Source organism: Aquarana catesbeiana, linkage group LG10 (assembly GCF_042186555.1).
Source record: "Aquarana catesbeiana isolate 2022-GZ linkage group LG10, ASM4218655v1, whole genome shotgun sequence".
Lineage (NCBI taxonomy): Eukaryota > Metazoa > Chordata > Amphibia > Anura > Ranidae > Aquarana > Aquarana catesbeiana.
The window spans coordinates 72,166,140-72,188,442 of NC_133333.1; the positions used below are offsets into that span (position 1 = coordinate 72,166,140).

General features: G+C 45.8%; 1 protein-coding gene across 3 annotated transcripts in view; it reads left to right on the forward strand.

Moving 5' to 3' along the window:
- TMC4 (transmembrane channel like 4) overlaps positions 1-22,303 on the forward strand; it is a 1,453,434-nt gene that overhangs the window by 123,472 nt on the left and 1,307,659 nt on the right. The gene's annotated exons all lie outside the window — the stretch shown is intronic.

The following is a 22,303-nucleotide window of genomic DNA, read 5'->3' on the forward strand; positions in this document are numbered from 1 at the left end:
ACCCACGTGCCGCAGCGATGCGGGCCTCCGGAACGGAGGACCACGAGGTGGTATTCTAACGCATACCTGTCGGCCAGGAGGGCCAGCAGGTGGCTGTAAAACGACCCCTAAACATGGTGTCTGTCCCATAAATACCCTCTCCCAGAATGCAACACGGAGGACCACCTCCACCGAGTTGTCTCCGGGACAGAGAAGCACCCATACCCTTTGACACACTGCCTTTCCAACACCAGCTAAGGGTAACAACAACACCCACCCGTTCAGTGTGGAATCACAGGCAACGTCAGCCAAGCTGGAACAGAGGCAAATCTAACTTCCTCTAATGAGCAATTCACTAAATTTACCTATCAGATGGTAAATCATAAATCTACCAGCGCTACATACTCCCCCCACTAAAATAGACATTGTCCCCAACCTCTGTCCAAAAATAATGATAATAACTCCCAAGCCTGGGAGTAGGTATTTGAGCTTAAAACTTGGACTAGATAAAGAAGGAAAGACAGTGGAAAGACATTATAAAATTAACATCTATAAAACAATATGTTCACGTCCGTAAACAAAACCATCCTATGACTGTACATAACCTCACTATCTATCTAGCTGAAAGGCCTAACAGCTTGATAGGAAATCAAATGGTTCCTGAAAAGGAAAACATATTAAACACACATATATCCTGTACAACTTCAGGAGCAAAGCCTCGTTTAAAAATGAGACTCTCTTCCCATAATCTATATCAAAATAATCTTTAGGAGTCCATCCCTGTATAAAATTTTTTTTTTCCTTCTCTCCTTAATTGAAAGAAATCCAGCTAGCAAAAAGAAGTCCTTGGATTTGAAACCCTGAGATGAATATCCAGATCTTGACCACGAAGATCTCTTTATACTGACACCCACTAACTAACTAACTCCAAAGTTCTTTTGTCCATAATCACCAATAGAACCGGGCATCTGGCAAGGTCAGTGTCTTTCCCAGTTTATCTACTGTGGTAATGAAATATACAACGTCATCTTTTCCGGGCCTGCAGATAACCACTTTGTCAGCATGAATGTGCCGACCGAAGTTCCAGTGCATAAAAAAAAAAAACTAAAACGTTCATCCATTTTAACAGAACATCCAGTCTTTCGGAAAGGCTTAGGTACAGACAAAGAGTCCCAAACAGCTTCACTGTACCAAAGTTCCCGGTTAACTTCAATCACTTGCATTATGTGCTGAGGGACATAAGGGAACTCCAAACCATACTCCATAGCTACACGCTTGTTCAACATTCTCTGTAAACATGCAAGTTTGGGTAAAGATCTGTCTTTCCCCATGCGGGGAGGCACACAGGAATCCAATGATTTGCTCACCATAGACCCAGCCGGTGTCTGAAGTGAACTAACAACTTTTGACAATGTCTCAGTAACAGTGCTGTGTGGCTCCACACAGGGTGACGTCTTCCCAGAACTCAGGGCTGTCCATTCAGGGAAAGTCATAGCAGAGGCGATGTCTTCGCTTTGTGCCCATAACATTTCTTGCGACATAGTCTCAAATAGGTCATCATCACCGGAGAGATCCGACATGGATTCTATCTCCGAATCTCCCAGCTCCTCCGCTGGCAGATACTTATTTACAGTCCCAGATACATTCCTCATCAGCTGCTTACCCATTTCTGTCATGGACTTTGTTGGATCCGGTTCAGGTAGCCTCTGGGGTAGGCCTCGGCCACGGCCGCGGGAAGCCTTCACATATCCCACCTTCCTCTGGACAGGTACAACAGAAACAGGCATGGTGGACGTAGAATTCAAAGCAATATCCGCTGATGAGACGGCAACAGCAGTGTCTCTCTCCAGAACATTCTCGGCAACAACAGGCAAAGTGCTGGCCTGCCGTTCTCTCTCCGTACCAGTAGCAGCTTCTACTGTGGCGATACCTGTTGCCCAATCCATCCGATAAGCACGGGGCGACATGGTAGGCTGCTCCACCACAAACAAATACTCTCCACACTGCGGACATCGGCCAAATGGACGGAGATGTACGGCCAGTCCTTCACATCTGTGGCAGATCATGCCCAGTCCCTCAATATCTCCTGAGGTATACAGAACAAAGCTCCCTGCGGCTTCAGACGAACACCGGTATCTGTAAGCAGGGTTCCGGTCAGTACACGGTGCTTGCAGGGAACATTCTTGGTCCCATAATTGGCTGCATCACCGAAACGTCAGCCAAGCTGGAAAAGAAGCAAATCTAACTTCCTCTAACAAGCAATTCACTAAATTTACCTATCAGATGGTAGATCATAAATCTACCAGTGCTACATTAGCATTTATGAAATGCATGGCAAAGCGCACATTTTCTGTGCAGTTTGCCATGCGTTTGGAAACACACAGATGTGAATGAAGTCTCATTGTCCTTGTGTAAACAAACCAATTTCACTTTCAGGCCCCATTCACACCTAGAGTTGTGGGAGTACATATTTTCTAAAAAAAAACTGAGCGAACAAGAAAACAGGCCCCTAAAACTCGTCCTACTACCACTGCGCCCTAGTCCTAATATTTGCTAGCTGCCACTTTAAAATGAAATAATCAAATCTGAAATATCTATAAGGTCAAACGTACCTAGATGAAGAGTGGCGCTATCCCCTATCAGTGGGATTTAAGGTGAGTGTCCACACCACTTCTAATATAATAAACCAATCCTAAATCCCTATTGAAAAAAGTGGATTATCAATAATAAAAATCAATTGTCATATATAACATCAATCGCTCAATGTGATAGTGACTGCTACAAATAACTTGAGAATGTGAATCCTAATATAACATTTCTTAAACATGAAATGACATGTATGTTAATATAAGTGACACCCGTGACTAGTGGGAAAAAATATTGCGATGATACAAATATATGATAAAATCAGAAAAAATCCAAAGTACACAAATCATGTGCAAAATATATATAATAGAACAAAAATAAGTGAAAAAGAAATCCAAAATGCTGGAAAATTATAAGTCCACTTCTATTTTTAAAATGATGAAGATCAATAAATTGAATGGTGAAACAAAGTTCAAAAAGTGCCAGTGTCTTCAATATGCAAAATGCTGTAATTCTGTGTACACCACCCCTCAGTGCCGTGATTCCACTCCCTTGTGAATTGCTCACTCACCAGCTGTTAAGGCCTCACACTCTCGTGTTTGGCTGGCAAAACACCTTAACCCACTAACATGGGGGATATCATGCAGCCACCGATATCCGCTGTTGAGTGTACCATACACTTTTCCTTTGAGAATATGACTTTTTTAAGTTCTCTAAGGGGTGATGGCGATAGATAGAGAAATACCATACATATTTTCTGCCTCATTTTTCTGCCTCATTTTAGGGGGCGTAGTCATCACCTGATGACCACGCCCCCACATGCAGTCACAGTCCCAGCATGCCCAGGGACTGTGATGGCATAAGGGGGTGGGGTCACCACCTATATATGTCAGAGCTGAGCGCCCAGTGTGCATTCCAGCCGGAGAGAGCGTCGTGTCAACATCAGAAGAGGAGAAGACGGCAGAAGGCAGAAGACCAGGCTCCTCCGCTATAGCAAAAGAGCGGCAGAAGATAGCGGAGGAGCCCGGCAGAAGATCCGGAGAGCGCGGAGAAGAACCGGAGAGACCCCCGAAGTCGGAAGAAGACCCCCGGAGCTGTCTAATAAATTACTTTAAAAATCTGTGTAGTGTTTTTTTTTATTGACACTTTTTCCCTAGGTGAATGGGTAGGGGTACCATTTACCCCATACTCATTCACATAGGGTGGGGGTCCGGGATCTGGGGGCCCCTTTATTAAAGGGGGCTCCCGGATTCCGATAAGCCCCCTGCCCGCAGACCCCGACAACCAAAGGCCAGGGTTGTCGGGAAGAGGCCCTTGTCCTCATCAACATGGGGACAAGGTGTTTTGGGGTGGGGGGGGCCGCAGCGCGCCCCACTCCCCTAAGGCACCAACACCCCCATGTTGAGGGCATGTGGCCTGGTACGGTTCAGGAGGGGGGGCGCTCGCTCGTCCCCACCCCCATTCCTGACCGGCCGGGCTGCGTGCTCGGATAAGGGTCTGGTATGGATTGGGGGGGACCCCCACGCCGTTTTTTCGGCGTAGGGGGTTCCCCTCAAGGTCCATACCAGACCTAAGGGCCTGGTATGCCCTTGGGGGGGGGGACCCATGCCGGTTTTTTATTTAAAATTTGGCACGGAGTTCCCCCTCAAGATCATCTGAGCACAAGTCGCGTGCCGAAGTCGGATCATGCGAGACGGCGATCCGACTTTGATCCGACTTCAATGATAGTCAATAGGCTGAAGTAGGATCAAAGTCGGACCAAAGTAGTACAGGGAGCATTTCTAAAGTCGGAACGACTTGTGTCGGACCAGTTAGAACGGCTCCCATAGGGAAACATTGAATTTCACATGTCATGCGACATGAGCTCCCAATGTCGGAGCGTTTGTCGGACCAGTGTGAACCCAGCCTAAGTGTCCTTTTGTGTGGATGGGCGTTGGCCCTGCTAATTGTACTAGACCTTTTTTTGATTAGAACAGAGGTGAGAGAGGGCTGAGTCTCTCTCTCTCTCAGGTGATCTATTTGCAGTGAATAAATGGCCAGGTAATGGATGCCTTTGCTATTCAGGCATCCAGAGAGGCAGCAATGACAGGTAAGTCTTGCTATCCTAGTAATGGGTATGGAAGGGGGGAGGGGTTACCAGATTTCTTTTATTTTAAATTTGTTACCATTTTCCACATAAAAACGGGGTATATACATGTATATTTTTCTCTCTCTCTCGCTTCTCTTATTTCTTTGATTTTGTGCTAATACCACATTCATTATGGCAGTAAAAGCTGCACTGGAATGGGAGGATCCGGAACCTCCTTCAAAAGAAGAGGAAAACCTATTATCACACACCATACAATCTGGTTTTTAAATTGTGTGACAATCGCTGCACAACACGCATTAGGTGCCGTTATCCTGTCAGGGCACCCCAAATGCCATGCGATTCTGCTGTGATAGTCGTGTGGGAGAATGCGTCTTTAAAAACATTGTGCAAAGCTGGTCGCCCCTAAATAGGAGCAGGGGCTTCTTTTTGCACACGTAGGACAGCCAAGTGAATTGGGCCGCCCCCATACGAGTTGCAACATTGTGTATAAATCGCTCTTTGAAAATCGCATAGCAGGAACACTTGCCCACTCTACATGATAATATCAAATGCCTCTGAAAAGTGACCCAAGCACAGATTGCTTTTTATTGCAATAGCAGATCCTGATGCAAGTGTGAACAAGCCTTTGGGTTCCATAGGAGGAACCTAAAGAAACAGGTAGCTACCTTTCCTCTTATGACAGAAATAAGAGGCCTGTTTAAGGAGGAATGGGAAAAGGGGGAGAGAAAATCCTCCTCAACCAATAGGTTGCAGAAGTTGTATCCACTAACAGAGAAGGATGCTACTCCATTATCTAACCCACCAACTGTGGATGCGGCAATCACCAGACTGGCCAAGAATGTGACACTTCCGATGGAAGACTCTTCCTCCTTTCACGATATCCTTTATTGACGCATTGACATGGACTTAAAGTTTTAACTCACAGCAGGTGGTCCTTGTAATCCCACCATTGGTTTAACATTCGTAGCAAGTGCTATGCAAGTGGGGCGCAGAACTTGAAGTATGCGATCAAAAAAACAGCTGCCAAAAGAAGAAAAAAAAATCAAGGTTCTTGATGAGATAAAACTCTCGGCGGACTTCACAGGTGAGGTTGCTATAGACATCATTCGATGGTCATCCAGAGCTATGCTCAGCTCAGTCACAGCCAAAAGAGCGCTTTGGCTTAAACCCTGGGCGGCTGACCCATCCTCAAAGCAGAATTGCTGTAAACTGCATTTTGATGGGAAGGCGCTGTTTGGCCAAAAAAAATGGAGACTGCCATCTCCAGGGTTACAGGAGGAAAATCAGGTTTTATGCCCCAAGATCTAAGGTCCAGACGCCAGAAGGGGCAACCATCCAGAGGAACGCCAAACAGGTACTGGGATTTCAGAGGCTTTCGCCCATCCAAGGACTACAGAAGGCGTTGGAGGGGTACACAGTCAACCTTTAAGATCGCAGAGAGCTAAGACTCCTGCGGCTCCCAAAGATACCCAGAAGCCCTTTTAGCGCCAGACCCATCCAGGAGGCAGTTGGAGCCAGGGGGCTCAAAGTGACCCAGTTCTGGCAAGACCACTGCCAAAAAATGGTGGATTCAGTCCACAGCGACAGGCTATTATTGGCTGTTCAAATGGCAGCCTCCAGAACTACCTCAAGAGTAGGGATGAGCCGAACAGCCCCCGGTTCGGTTCGCACCAGAACCTGCGAACGGACCGAAAATTCACACGAACGTTAGAACCCCATTGACGTCTATGGGACTTGAACGTTCAAAATCAAAAGTGCTCATTTTAAAGGCTAATTTGCATGGTATTGTCCTAAAAAGGGTTTGGGGACCCGGGTCCTGCCCCAGGAGACATGTATCAATGCAAAAAAAACTTTTAAAAACGGCCGTTTTTTCGGGAGCAGTGATTTTAACCGGTTCAATACAGGGCAATTTCACCCCCTTCCTTCCCAGGCCAATTTTTAGTTTTCAGCGCTGTCGCACTTTAAACGTCAATTGCGCGGTCGTGCGACATTGTACCCAAAAAAAATTGACGTCCTTTTTTCCCCACAAATAGAGCTTTCTTTTGGTGGTATTTGATCGCCTCTGCGGTTTTTATTTTTTGCGCTATAAACAAAAGAAGAGCGACAGTTTTGAAAAAAAACACAATATTTTTTACTTTTTGCTATAATAAATATCCCAATTTTTTTTTTAAAAAACAAATTTTTTCCTCAGTTTCGGCCGATACGTATTCTTCTACATATTTTTGGTAAAAAAAAAATCACAATAAGCGTATATTGATTGGTTTGCGCAAAAGTTATAGCGTCTACAAAATACGGGATAGATTTATGGCATTTTTAAACAAAAATATTTATTTATTTTTTTTAGCGGCGATCGCGATTTTTTTTTTTCGTGACTGCGACATTATGGCGGACACATCGGACACTTTTGACACATTTTTGGGACCATTCACATTTATACAGCGATCAATGCTATAAAATTGCATTGATTACTGTGTAAATGTGACAGGCAGTGAAGGGGTTAACCACTAGGGGGCGGGGAGGGGTTAATATGTTTCCTAGGGAATGATTCTAACTGAAGGGGGAGGGGACGCTTAAGGGGAGGAGACCGATCAGTGTTCCTCCGTTCTGGGAACACAGATCGCTCTCCTCAGAGCTGACAGGCTGTGGATCTGTGTGTTTACACACACAGATCCACAGTCCGGCCTGGTTAACGGGCAATCGCGGGTGCCCGGCGGACATCGCGGCCGCCGGGCACACGCACCGGGTCCCGAGCAGCGCGGCGTGCGCGCACGCCCCCTAGACGGCCGGGAATCCCAGGACGTCATATGATGTCCACCCAGGATGGGAGATCCCATCCCAGGACGTCATATGACTATAGGCGGGTAGTGAAGTGGTTAATGATGCTTAAAGTTAAAAAAAAAAAAAAAAGTGAAATATTCCTTTAAATATTGTACCTGGGGGGTGTCTATAGTATGCCTGTAAAGTGGCATGTGTTTCCCGTGTTTAGAACAGTCCCTGCACAAAATGTCATTTTTAAAGGAAAAAAAGTCATTTAAAACTGCTTGCGGCTTTAATGTAATGTCGGGTCCTGGCAATATGGATGAAAATAAGTGAGACAAACAGCATGGGTACCCCCCCAGTCCATTACCAGGCCCTTTGGGTCTTGTATGAATATTAAGGGGAACCCTGCATCTAAATTAAAAAAAGGAAAGGCGTGGGGCCACCGAATCCCCTATATACTCTGAACAGCAGTATACAGGTGGCGCAAACAAGACAGGGACTGTAGGTTTGTTGTTAAGTAGAATCTGTTTGTAATTTTGAACTGGTACATTTTTGACGTGTTTAGCTCCAGCCAAAAAAATCTATTTTAAGCTTTTTGGAAAACATAGGGAAGGGTTATCACCCCTGTGACATTTGTTTTGCTGTCTGTGCTCCTCTTCAGAAGATTTCACCTCATTTTTTTGTCCAAATGACAAATGTTTTTTGAAAATTTGGGTTTTTTTGTGAAACAAGGATTGGTGATAAAGCATCAGTGGAAAGGAGAAACATTTTTCCCATATCAGCTCTTACAGGAAAGAATTTCCCTTCCTAGGGGTAGATTTCATCTCACTTCCTGTTGTCTCCTTCCGTTTGCAAGTAGGAGTCGTTTGTAAGTTGGATGTTTGAAAGTAGGGGCCTGCCCTATATACTCAACAGAAATTTGGGCCTTAGGTGGTGTTGTGGCCACAACACTGTAAGCCCTCACAGGGCCCTGCTGTGAAATATTAGATCAAAAATTGTAATTACACGCCCCTGTTAAACAGTGGCTGAAAAATTGGGCCTTAGGCACTGGTGCTGGTGCCACAACACTGCAACCCCTCACAGACACTCTAGTTGGAACGCAGGAACGAGCCCTGCTGCAAAGTATTGCATCAAAAATTGTAATTACACACCCCTGTTAAACAGGGGCTGAAAAATTGGGCCTGAACCAAAAATATTCTTACAAGCTATCAGCGTGATCATTGAGGAGGAAGAGGATAATTACTCAGGATAGTCACTCAGCATCAGCATAGGCAGTCTTTGAAGGGCTAAACTGAAGGGAAGGAAGAGTTGGAACAAGTAACACCTGAGAGTGGTCAGATAATTTAAGTGACCAACTAATAATAATTAAGTATATTAACTGTTGCTGTAATAATAATCTACATATAAGATAAAAAGGGGGAGGGCACCCAATTCTAGTGTCCAGGTAAGGGGTTACTGTGGCAACAATATTTAATATGTATTTGTCAAAAAAATGCTAACTGTATTGCCAAAAAATAAATCTATTTATTAAATCATTAAAATACAATTCATCATCATAGTGCAACAACCTTGGATTAAAAATAGATTAGATTTAATTAGGTCCGATAGAACCCAATTGCTACATGCATGATTTGATAACAAACTAGACAGAAAAACAAAACAATACATGAGACAAAAACAAATAACACACAACGAAGATCAACGTCCGGACGCTTAAGGATCTTGCTAATTGTCAACTGGTAATAGGTGGGGTGGATGTATTTTGTTAATGGGATATTGATATCCCGTATGATCCGAAAAAAAACGTTGGCAGCAAGAAAGATCCTATAAGGATTGGTGGGGATGGATGGAGGGGGGAGGAATAAAATGTGCTACCTACTGCTAGTAAATAAACCCTAATTCAATGGCTAAAGAGAAATTGGTAGCTTGATTGGTCAAATGGGAACAGTAGGAGTCCACAAAATTATAACCAGTCCCATAGAGTAATATTAGATAGGTTAAAGTTGTTATATGGCAGAGTTCAATTTATAGTGACGATCCACATAGATGATTTGGCAAGAGTCACTTACGATAAAGTAATAAATGTGAAGTAAACACTGGTTAATGAAGGTAAGGAACTTTACTATTTGTTGCTCTGCTTCACTAGAGGTTGGTCCTATGGGCTTTGATCAGAGTTGGTAGTACATCATGATATGCTCTTCATGAAGAGAGGACCGGTTTTGGTGGTGAGTACAGCTCCGAATACAGCGTCAATGGCTGGAAGGATGGCGGGATATACAAAAAGCACACCGCAAACTCAACCTCCTTCTTAATCCAGTGCCATGACGTCCACCCGCTGAAACAAATCTCCCAGCTTCAAGTGCTTCCTGAATGGGACATAGATCCACAGCAAGTGGGGGAGAGCGCTCAATCCTCTCGAATGCCGGATCGGGCAGATAGATCAGGCTGGCTCAAATCACCTAACACCTGCAGCTGCCTCCTCGTAGTTCCTCTCATCCAAAGCACGGCGTCCGTGACGAGTCAGCGTTGATGACGTCAATCAGTCTTTGAAGGGATCTGAAAAATTCTCAAAAAAAATTATTCGGTTACATCGGCATCAGGTGCTTGGTAGCTGGTGGTGATCCAAGACTGATTCATTTTTATGAAGGTCAGTCGATCGACCGAGTCGGTGGACAGACGCACCCTGTGATCGGTTACAAAGCCTCCAGCAGCACTGAATGTGCGTTCCGAAAGAACGCTGGATGCAGGACAGGCTAGTAGCTCAATTGCATGCTGTGCAAGCTCTGGCCAGTGATCCATCCTCAAGACCCAGTAACCCAGAGGATTTTCAGTGGGAAAGGTGTCCAAATCTGATCTTGCCCCTAGGTATTCCTGCACCATGTAAAACAGACGCTGGCGATGGTTGCTGGAACCGATCATACCTTGGGGCTGCGGACCAAAAAATTGTCTGAACGCATCGGTCAGACGGCCTTCTTCTCCACCGCTCCCTCTTTGACTGACCGAAGCCTCAGCAACACGTTGTCCAGAAACAGGGGTTTGTAACCTCCCAGTCTCTGGGAACGCGTTGCACAGACCTTTCTGCAAGGCCTCCCGAAGATGTTTCATTCTCTGCTCCCTCTGCGATGGCAAGATAAGGTCCGCAATCTTACCCTTGTTACGTGGATCAAGGAGGGTTGCCAGCCAGTATTGGTCCTTCTCCTTGATACCAGGAATACGCGGATCCTTACGCAGGCTTTGCAGGATCAGGGAGGCCATGCAGCATAGGTTTGCTGAGGCATTCGGTCCAGAGTGCTCTGGGTCACTAAGGACGACATGGTCCGCAGCCACCTCCTCCCAGCCATGTACAAGTCCATGTGTTTCTTGGGACTGATCCCTTAAAGACTGCTGCTGATGCTGAGTGCCAGGCTCCACCTCCATACTGACACAATCCTCCTCCTCCTCCTCCTCCTCCTCCTCCTCCTCCTCCTCTTCCTGTGTGAACAGCGGGCACGCAGGAACACTGTCTGGATAAAGGGGGCCTTGAGAGCTAAGGAAGTCCTCCTCTTCCTGCCTCTGTTCTGCCTCAAGTGCCCTGTCCATTATTCCACAGCGTGTGCTCCAACAGGTGGACAAGGGGGACAGTGTCACTGATGCATGCACTGTCACTGCTCACCATCCTCGTGGCCTCCTCAAATGGTGACAGGACAGTGCATGCATCCCTGATCATGGCCCACTGGTGTGGGGAAAAAAAAACAAGCTCCCCTGACCCTGTCCTGGTGCCATAGTCGCACAGGTACTTATTGATGGCCCTCTGCTGCGTGTGCAGCTGCTGCAGCATGGCCAACGTTGAGTTCCACCTGGTGGGCATGTCACAGATTAGGCGGTTCTTGGGCAGGTTAAACTCCTTTTGGAGGTCTGCCAGCCAAGCACTGGCATTTTATGACCGGCGGAAATGCACACAGACTTTCCTGGCCTGCCTCAGGACATCCTGTAAGCCCGGGTACCCGCCTAAGAACCGCTGCACCACCAAGTTAAGGACGTGAGCCAAACAGGGCACATGGGTCAGTTGTCCCTGTCGGAGGGCAGAGAGCAGGTTGGTGCCATTGTCGCAAACCACCATTCCTGCCTTAAGTTGGCGTGGCGTCAACCACCTCTGAACCTGTCCCTGCAGAGCTGACAGAACCTCTGCCCCAGTGTGGCTCCTGTCCCCCAAGCACACCAGCTCAAGCAGCGCATGGCATCTTTTGGCCTGCATACTTGCGTAGCCCCTTGAACGGCTATGGAGCACCGCTGGTTCCGAGGACAAAGCACAGGAAGAGGCCATGGAGGAAGAAGAGGAGGGGGTGGAAGAGAGAGGTGTGTCACAATCATTAGTGGTGGCATTTTGGAGGCGTGGTGGTGGAACAACCTCCAATACTACTGCACCTTGTCCTGCATCCTTCCCAGCTGCCAGCAGAGTCACCCAATGCGCGGTGAAACTTGGGTAACGTCCCTGTCCATGCCTGCTGGACCCTGAGTCAGCGGTAATATGCACCTTACCGCTGACCGCCCTGTCCAGCGAGGCCAAGACATTGCCTTCCACATGCCGGTAGAGAGCCGGAATCACCTTCCGTGAGAAAAAGTGGCGTTTGGGTACCTGTCACTGAGGAACCGCACATTCCACAAACTCACGGAAGGGGACAGAGTCTACCAACTGAAAAGGCAGCAGTTGAAGTGCTAGCAATTTTGCCAAGCTAGCATTCAACCGCTGGGCATGTGGATGGCTGGGAGTGAACTTCTTTCGGCGGTGCAGCAGCTGGGGCAGGGAAATTTGCCTGGTACAATCTGATGTTGGTGTACCGAAAGCAGATTGCCCACAAGTACTTGGCTGTGACACACTAATTCTACACCTTCATTCCTCTCAGTGCAGGTCTCAGAGAGGACTGAAGGTATAGTGGGGTTGGAGATCTCAGCTGATGAGGAGCTAGGAGAGGTCCTCTTTGTTCTTTGGTGTGGGTCTTTTAAATACACTTGCCAAAGAACTGCATGGCAGGTCAACATATGTCTGGTCAAGCATGCGGTGCCCAAGCGGGAGATGTTTTGGCCATGCGAGATACGATTGAGACATATGTTGCAAATAGCAGCGGTGCGATCTGATGCACTCATCTCAAAAAAGGCCCACACCAAAGAACTTTTAGAATAATGCGCAGAGACTGCAGCACCCTGCACATGCGAAGCTTTGGGGTGTGATGCAGTCAGTGTGCTGCCCTTAGGCTGGCCCCTGGAAGGCATGCTGCCTCGTTGGTGATGTGCCTCCTCCTCCTCTTCCTCTCTCCTATCAGGCACCCACGTTGAGTAAGTGACCTCATCATCCCCTCCCTCCTCATCACTGGAGCAAACCTGGCAGTATGCTGCAGCAGGGGGAGCATGACTGCCAGATTGCTGTCCTTCTTGGGCACCCCCTCTGTCCGTGCTCACGTTACTGCCTTCATCTAGCTCAGTATCCTCATCAGAGCCTTCCAAACGCTGGGCATCCTCCTGGAGCATGTACCCAACACTGTGCTCAAACAGTTCGAGGGACTCCTCAGGAGGACATGGTGGGGCTAGGGAAGGAGTCACTGATGACATTTAGTTTCCAATATTCTGGAACTTCAAGCAGCATTCATGGCGTTGGCCACCTTGCTGCCTCACATACAGGGTCGCCCAGTCCTGCTCCATCTGGACAACACGGCAGCAATGTCCTACATACAGCAACAAGGCGGGAACACAGCCAATCCCTACTGAGAGAGGTGGGACCAATCATGACATTGGCACAACAATATCTCTGATTTGAGGGCCATATATCTTCCAGGCTGTCAGAACTTGGAAGCAGATCACCTATCCAGACAATTCATAGACCCCAACGAATGATCCCTTCATGCCGAAGTGTTCAAACAGATCATCCACGAGTGGGGGTGTTGGATATTTTTGCCTCATCAACCATCTGCAAGTGAGCTGGTTCCTCTCACGCTACCCTCATCCATTAGCGGAGGGGACAGATGCCTTTACCCATCCTTGGGTTGGGCAACTGGCCTATGCCTTCCCTCCAATTTCTTTAATCCTGAAATTCCTGAGGAGAGTTTTGACAGTCATCAGTTTTTCCCTACTAGCCTCACAGACCATGGGTCTCTTTGGCAATGGATCTTAGCGTGTGCACACCAATCACTCTGCCGGTGACTCCTCATCTCCTGTCTGAAGGAGATACCCTACATCTGCAACCATCACGACTGACCTTGGCAGCCTAGAGATTGTAAAGCAGGGGTTACAAGAGTTTGGATGTTCTCCAGAGGGTATTAGAACTTTTACAGAGATCCAAAAAGGGGTCAACCAATGCATCTACTCCAGAATATGGAATAGGTTCACGAGCTTTGCAACTGGATGTCAGTTTGACCCTAGTGACCCAAATGTATCAAATCCTGTCTTTCCTGTAATCCGAATTGGATTTGGGGCTCAGTTCGCTTAAGGTGCAAATTTTAGCCATCTTGGCTTTTACCCAAAAGAAATGGGCAGCAAACCTGCTGGTGGAGCACTTCATGAGAGTGGTACTTAGACTATGCCCTCCCTAGAGAAATGGCTTCCCTCGATGGGACCTGGCAGTAGTCCTCAACCCCCTAGTAAACCCTCCTTGTACTCTGACAGAAGACTATTCATTATGGGATATTGCCTTAAAAATGGCTTTCCTATTAGCCATAACCTCAGGGGGAAGGGTGTCGGAACTCCAAGAATTGGGGGCGGCAGAACCTTATCCCATGTTCTTCCCAGACAGGGTTGTGCTGAGACAATTGGATCATTTTGTCCCAAAAGTGGCATTGATATTTCATCTCTCCAGTGAATGGGTGCTTCCAGCCTTCCCAGCGGAATCAGATGCTGATCTGCACGAGTTGGACATTGCAAAAGTCCACAAAGCCTATCTCCAGGCTACGTCTACATTCAGAAGCTCTGACAGACTTTTTCATTATGAAAATTTAAAGAGAAAAAGGCCTCGGCCAGAACCACCTCAGTCTAGATAGTAAAAAATATTCACCGGGCATATAGAGCTGGGAAGAATCCTCCAGAGGTGGTTAGAGCTAATCACTCAACCAAGGTGATGTCATCTTCTTGGGCGGTATTGGCAGGATTGTCTCTGCAGACAGTCTGCAAAGAAGCTAGCTGGTCATCACATCATACGTTCTTAAAACACTACAGGGTGGATCCAGCAGGTCTTACTACAGTAGAGTTTGGGAGGAAAACCATCCAAGCTTTTATGTCTATTTTCAAATAAAGACTAAGTTTGTAGCATTAAACCCTCCCTCTCAAAAGCTCATTATGTATCATATGTATGCTGCCATGTCTGGCGTCAGGAAAATGGAAAATTGTATCAAATACTTACCGTAATTTTCCAAGACATGGCACCATGTGAACCTTCCCTCCTGATCTTTTTGGTTTATACCGAGAATGGGGGAGGTAGCTCTCAGTCAGACTTTTATAGAGCTAAACAGTTCCTGTGGGTGGATATAGGGGTGGAGCTATATCATATGTATGCTGCCATGTCTTGGTGTCAGGAAAGGAAAATTACGGTAAGTATTTGATACAATTTTCAATTGTTTATGCGACAGAGGTACATTACTGGTACATAGGGGAGCTTGATTTTAGAAAACAAAAGGTGATCTTAGCCTTTAAGGCCCAACTCTAAGGCTTGTCCCAGCATGACATGGGGTTGATTTACTAAAGGCAAATAGACTGTGCACTTTGCAAGTGCAGTTGCTCTCTGCAAGTGCATTTGCTCCAGAGCTCCGTAAATGAGAAGAAGCTCTGCTTATTTCCATCATCCAATCACTTGCAAATAAAAATGCAGTTTTGTTTACTTTCCTTTCATGTGATTCTTTGTAAAGTGAAGCTTTTCCTCATTTACTAGGCACTGGAGCAATTGCACTTACAGCATATACAAGCAGGCCACTCCAAGATGGTGCATGCTCACTGACGACCTCTGGTGGCCATCTTGGAACACCCAACTGTGTCTAAAGTGGCCAGAATATCAGTTTGCACAGTGGGACCAGACGTCCATCAGCAAACCACAATAAATGTGCCCACGGAGATGTAGCATTCCGCCAAGCCCACCACTTAGGTCCACAGTAGCCTGCAGTTCTGCAGCCAGGGGGGGCCTTCTGTGCCGAGCATAACAATTATCCCACCTAACATCCAGCAATGGATGTACCACATATAAAACAAGCACATAATAAGTTAAAAAAAAGTGCATATCAGATGAAATGCACGATTACATATAAATGAGTGTCAATATACAAATATCATAAATAAAAAAATATTTATACAAATAAATTATAATGTATATGTTGTAGAGATGTCATGCATCTCCCAAAAGGATAAAAAAAAATAAATATGCAATGTACATAGTGCTAAATGTCTATAGTAATATACAGTATCTCACAAAAGTGAGTATGCCCCTTACATTTTTTGTAAATATTTTATTCTATCTTTTCATGTGACAACGCTGAAGAAATGACACTTTGCTACAATGTAAAATAGTGAGTGTACAGCTTGTATAACAGAGTAAATTTGCTGCCCCCTCAAAATAACTCAACACACAGCAATTAATGTCTAAACCGCTGGCAAAAAAAGTGAATACACCCCTAAGTGAAAATGTCCAAATTGGGCCCAATTAGCCATTTTCCCTCCCCGTGTCATGTGAATCGTTGGTGTTACAAGGTCTCAGGTGTGAATGGGGAGCAGGTGTGTTAAATTTGGTGTCATCGCTCTCACTCTCTCATACTGGTCACTGGAAGTTCAACCTCATGGGACCTCATGGCAAAGAACTCTCTGAGGATCTGAAAAAAAGAATTGTTGCTCTACATAAAGATGGCCTAGGCTATAAGAAGATTGCCAAGACCCTGAAACTGAGCTGTAGCATGGTGGTTAAGACCATACAGTGGTCTAACAGGGCAGGTTCCACTCAGAACAGGCCCCGCCATGGTCGACCAAAGAAGTTGAGTGCATGTGCTCAGCGTCATATCCAGAGGTTGTCTTTGGGAAATAGACGTATGAGTGCTGCCAGCAATTCTGCAGTGGTTGAAGGGGTGGGGGGGTGAACCTATCAGTGCTGCACACTACATCAAATTGGTCTGCATGGCCATCATTCCAGAAGGAAAGATGATGCACAAGAAAGCCCGCAAACAGTTTGCTGAAGACAAGCAGACTACGGACATGGATTTCTGGAACCATGTCCTATGGTCTGATGAGACTAAGATAAACTTATTTGGTTCAGATGGTGTCAAGCGTGTGTGGCGGCAACCAGGTTGAGGAGTACAAAGACAAGTGTGTCTTGCATACAGTCAAGCATGGTGCTGGGAGTGTCATGGCCTGGGGTTGCATGAGTGCTGCCGGCACTGGGAAGCTACAGTTCATTGAGGGAACCATGAATGCCAACATGTACTGTGACATACTGAAGCAGAGCATCATCCCCTCCCTTCAGAGACTGGGCCGCAGGCAGTATTCCAACATAACGACCCCAAACACACCTCCAAGATGACCACTGCCTTGCTAAAGAAGCTGAGGGTAAAGGTAATGGACTGGCCAAGCATGTCTCCAGACCTAAACCCTATTGAGAATTTGTGGGGCATCCTCAAAGGAAGGTGGAGGAGTGCAAGGTCTTTAACATCCAACAGCTCCGTGATGTCGTCATGGAGAAGTGGAAGAGGACACCAGTGAACCCAAGAGGGTTAAGGCAGTGCTGGAAAATAATAGTGGCCACACAAACTAATGACACTTTGGGCCCAATTTGGACATTTTCATTTAGGGGTGCACTCACTTTTGTTGCCATCGGTTTAGACATTAATGGCTGTGTGTTGAGTTATTTTGAGGGGACAGCAAATTTACACTGTTATACAAACTGTACACTCACTACTTTACATTGTGGCAAAGTGTAATTTCTTCAGTGTTGTCACATGAAAAGATATAATAAAAATATTTACAAAAATGTGAGGGGTGTACTCACTTTTGTGAGAAACTGTATCTATAAGCATTTGCGTGCCTAACATCAGGACGTACTAATATAAATTCTGAACCTTTTTTATGAACCAACATTTTCAAGAAGTAGCCCTCCAAGAAAGGTTGAAAGCTTGCTGCTTCATTAAGTCCTAGATGGACATTGGATCTTAACTGAAGAATCCATCTGGGTTTCCTCTGTAGGATGACCTTATGCCAGTCACCTCCATGCAGATTGCGATGTATGTGGTCCAATGCAGGGAAAAAGACATTTGGGAAGTGGTAGACCCGGGCCACATGCCTGCCCAATATGCAGGCATAGATTGCCTACTCTCATTGCATACAAATTGTTCTGGATCCTCCTCCACTACTCCTCCGTTGGTTTGCACACATAGAAACTGCCACACTCACAAGTCAGTAAATGTATCACTTCCTCTGTAATGCAATCTACAAAATTAAGTTGCAAATACCTTTCACTGTTGGGATGTCTGAAATCTTTCATCGTATTGATGAACTAACAGAAGTTACAATTGCTAAACCTAAATGTACCCTAAATCCTACATGGATCTCCACAGGATAGTTACTATAACCAATTTATCTCTGATCATTGGTCTAATGGAGACCAATATATCAACCAAAGAGAGGAGAGAATTTTTCCCCTAGGTGGACTTTTAAGGCACCAAATAGTATAAATGTATACAAGTATAGTAGTAACAAAGTTTTATTTATTTATAATTAGACATGATTAAAAATAAGGTTAAGCATGAAATATTATTTTTTTCTAGACAAAATCATCGGCTAATGTCACCATACTGAAAGAATCTCCTTACACCCGACGCGTTTGGGAGTAGTAATTGAGTCCTTCTTCAGGGGTGCATGAAAAGGAGGAATTCATCTATGGTATAATTAGAGACAAATATAATCAATTTAACAAGTAGAGGATAGCAGTGATGGTACAAAACATATATACATACAGTACCAAACAATTCAAGATATTACTTACATAGTATTGGATAGCAGGATGATTTTCAATATTTCATTGTGTGATATTAAAATTATGGATACTTAACATGAGACATTATGCCGGTGGGGTTGCTATCTCAAGGCATGTGGGCTTCAAATAAGGCAAGTAGGAAGTTTAAAGAGCAGACTTGGTGTTACAGCTGTCCTCCCCAAGAAGAGTGTCACGTACCTGGTAGGTAGAGCCCGGAATGCAGGGAACGGACTCTCGTATTCCTCTGACTCGGGAACCCCTGGTAGTGCTGACAGGGGCTTGAGAGTACAAAGGGGCACAAGTGCCTGACTGGAACACTGGAGTAGAGGGCTGGATCCTGTAATCAGCAGGGAGGTGCACTTGTAGTCCAGCAGCAGGATGCAGACAGGGAGGTGCACTGTAGTCCCATAGCAGGATGCAGACAGTAGGGAGGTGCACTGTAGTCCCGTAGCAGGATGCAGGGAGGTGCACTGTAGTCCCATAGCAGGATGCAGACCATAGGGAGGTGCACTGTAGTCCCGTAGCAGGATGCAGACAGCAGAGAGGTGCAGACAAGCCGGGTCAAGGTACTGGCGGGCAGATCAGGTACAGAAGGGCAATCCAAAAGATTAGTCAGAGTCCAAGCCGGGATCGGGGCAGGCAGCAAGCAGGGAAGTCTGGAACAAGCCAAGTAGGTACTAGATTCAGGTAAACTAGGTAACAAGGCAGCAGGGGTCTTCAGGAAACACTGAAGACCGGAAAGCAAGGCATCAGTCTCCTTTAAATAGCCCCATGTTGGCGCCAAGTGCTGTCACAAGAGGCGCGTGCCCGTGCGCCGCTATTTGCGCTATTGCGCATGCGCCGGACGGCTCCTTTGTGCACAGGTATTCTTCTAGTGCTAGGACGTTTGTGGAAGGGATTTCCTGACATTGCCCCCCTCCAATGGGCAGCCTCTGGCTGCCCAACTGGGCCAATTTATTGGGGTGGGATCTTTTAAAGGCTAGGATCAGTCTTTTGGCATGAATATTAGTCTCTGGTTCCCAGGAGTTCTCCTCAGGGCCGTAACCCTTCCATTTTACCAGATACTGAACCTGATTACGTCTTTTCCGGCAATCTATGATTGATTCAACCTCAAATTCTTCTTCACCATTGATGAGTACAGGCTCAGGAGGACCGGTGTTCCGGTTGAGGAAAGGGTCCGGGACTGAAGGTTTAAGTAAAGCTACGTGGAAAACTGGGTGTATACGGAATGACTCTGGTAGTTTCAATTCATAAGCCACATTATTAATTTTCCTTACCACCGGGAAGGGACCCACAAACTTAGGGCCCAATTTCAAATTCAGGGTGGGCAGCGAGACTTGATCCCCAGCTTTCAGGTTTCAAGCTCCCCTCTCCTCTTTCTGTCAAATGTCTCTTTGTTATGTTCTTGAGTTTTTGCCATTGTCTTTTAAAGTAGCTTGTTATTTGTGCTAAAGAAACTCAAGGCTTCTTGGGCAGCTGGTACTGCACACTCTGGAATGTTGTTAGACAAAAACAGGGGATGGAACCCATAGTTTGCAAAAAATGGAGACTGGTTGCAGAATGAACAGAATTATTGTAGGCGAACTCAGCGAGAGGTAGCAGGGGCACCCAGTCATCTTGAGAAAAACAAGAATAGCATAGTTAGTATTGCTCAAGGGTCTGATTTGTTCGTTCAGTCTGACCATTAGTCTGGGGATGGTAGGCAGAAGAGAAAGAAAGGTCAATCTTCAGAGATTCACACAGGGCTCTCCAAAATTTGGATGTAAATTGTACCCCCCGATCAGATACAATGTTTGCAGGTATACCGTGGAGTCTTACAATATCTTTAATAAAAATCCTTGTGGTTTCAGAGGCAGATGGGGTACCCTTCATAGGCAGGAAGTGAGCCATCTTGGAAAGTCTGTCGACCACTATGAAGGTAGTGGTGTAATCCTCTGATGGTGGTAATTCAACAATGAAATCCATGGAGATCATCCTCCATTGTCTTTCCAGTACGGGTAGAGGTCTTGCTGTCCTTGTTCTGGATGCAGGTAATGCATGATTCAACATAACATCTGCAATCTTTTAGTAGCTGAGGCCACCAGAACGTGCATTGGAGGAGTTCGGAAGTCTTGTGTATACCAAAGTGGCCAGCTAGTTCATGGTCATGACAAGATTTGAGGACGGCATCCCGTGTTTGTTGTGGCACAAAAATTCTGTCTTTGTACCATAGTAGGTCATCTCTAGACTGTAAAGTGATGTCTGTTGGATGGGGAGCCATTGAAGAAGCCTGTTTGATTTGGGACAGTAGATCTCCTTGAAGCATGAGAAAATTTCCATGAGCAAGGATGGTATCTGGAGGAGAAGGAACTTCAGGTTCGTTGAACATCCGGGACAGCGCGTCTGGTTTGGTATTCTTTGATCCTGGCCTGTAAGTGATGTGGAAGGTGAAAAATCAAGATGTCATCCAGATAAACTATGATGAACAGGTCAAGGTAGTCTCTAAAAATATCATTAACAAAATGCTGTAAGGTGTCAGGAGCATTACATAACACAAAGGGCATGACAAGGTACTCAAAGTGTCCGAAGCGGGTGCGGAAGGCAGTCTTCCATTCATCCCCGCTTTGGATCTGGACTAGGTTGTAGGCTCCGCGGATCCAGTTTGGTAAATATGGAGCCAGCTCCGAGTCACTGAAAAAGTTCAGGTACCAAAGGTAGGGGGTACCGGTTTTTAATTGTAATTTTATTTAAGGTCTAGATAATCTACGCAGGGGCGTAGGGAGTGGTCCTTCTTTTCCACGAAGAAAATCCCTGTTCCTGCTGGGGAGGTGGAGGGGCGTATAAACCCTTTTTTCAGATTGTCATCTATGTATTCTTTAAGAGTACCTAGCTCAAGTTCGGTTAAGGGGAAAATCCTCCCAAAGGGAATCTCTGCTCCGGGAAGAAGTTCAATCGGGCAGTCGTAAGGTCTATGTGGTGGAAGTGTCTCTGCCCCCTTTTTGCTGAACACATCCAGAAAGTTATGGTATGCCTCAGGAACTGCTTGGCAGGTCTCAGCATCGGTTTCCAGACACAGCAAGGAAGACGGGACGTCGGTAGCTTCCTGTAGGCAATGTTGACGGCAGTAGGGGAAATAAAAACTGATTTTTCCAGTAGACCAGTCATTTTGTGGATTATGGGCCTTGAGCCAGGGCATACCCAGTATGATGGGAAACAAGGGGGATTCGATGATATCAAGACAGAGTAGTTCTTGGTGGTTTCCGGAAATGATGTTGTTAAGAGGAACTGTTTCTTGTGTTACAGGCCCATATTTAATAGCCAATCCGTCGGCCAGGTGTACAGACAGTCCCTGTGCTCTGGGTCGTAGAGGGATTCTGAGTTTGCGGGCAAAAGACAAGTCCATAAACCCGCTGCAGGCTCCGGAATCAATTATGGCGGTTGCTCAAGTATTCCCTTCTGGAAGCTGTAGAGAAATGGAGATAGCCAAATGAGTTGCATTATTTTTTTTTTTTTAAATTTAAGATTTTTATTGTATTTTTAAAGAGAGAAAAAGAAAAATACAGAAACATCGCCAATTGGGCATACCCTGGCGTCTTAGCGTGTACATAAATGGCAGTGAGAGAGGAGCTTATTTAAGTGTAATTTTGATTGGTCTAAAGCAAAAATAATCGATGAATAATAAGTAAACAAGCATACTACAAATAACTATGGTAGCATAAAGTATTCCTGTACTAATAGGCTAAGTATTGAATGGGGGGAACACCTGCATATAACCTATGTCATGGTGTAACATTGTAACCTATATTACGTGTTTTGGTAAAGTGTCCGTGAGACTGTAATAAGATAGGGGGGGCTGGTATATAAGCTAGCCAATCTAAGGGCTGGACTATTACAACAATGGTGTACTTCTAGAGTCCAAAATCCAAGGGTGCCAGTTTCTG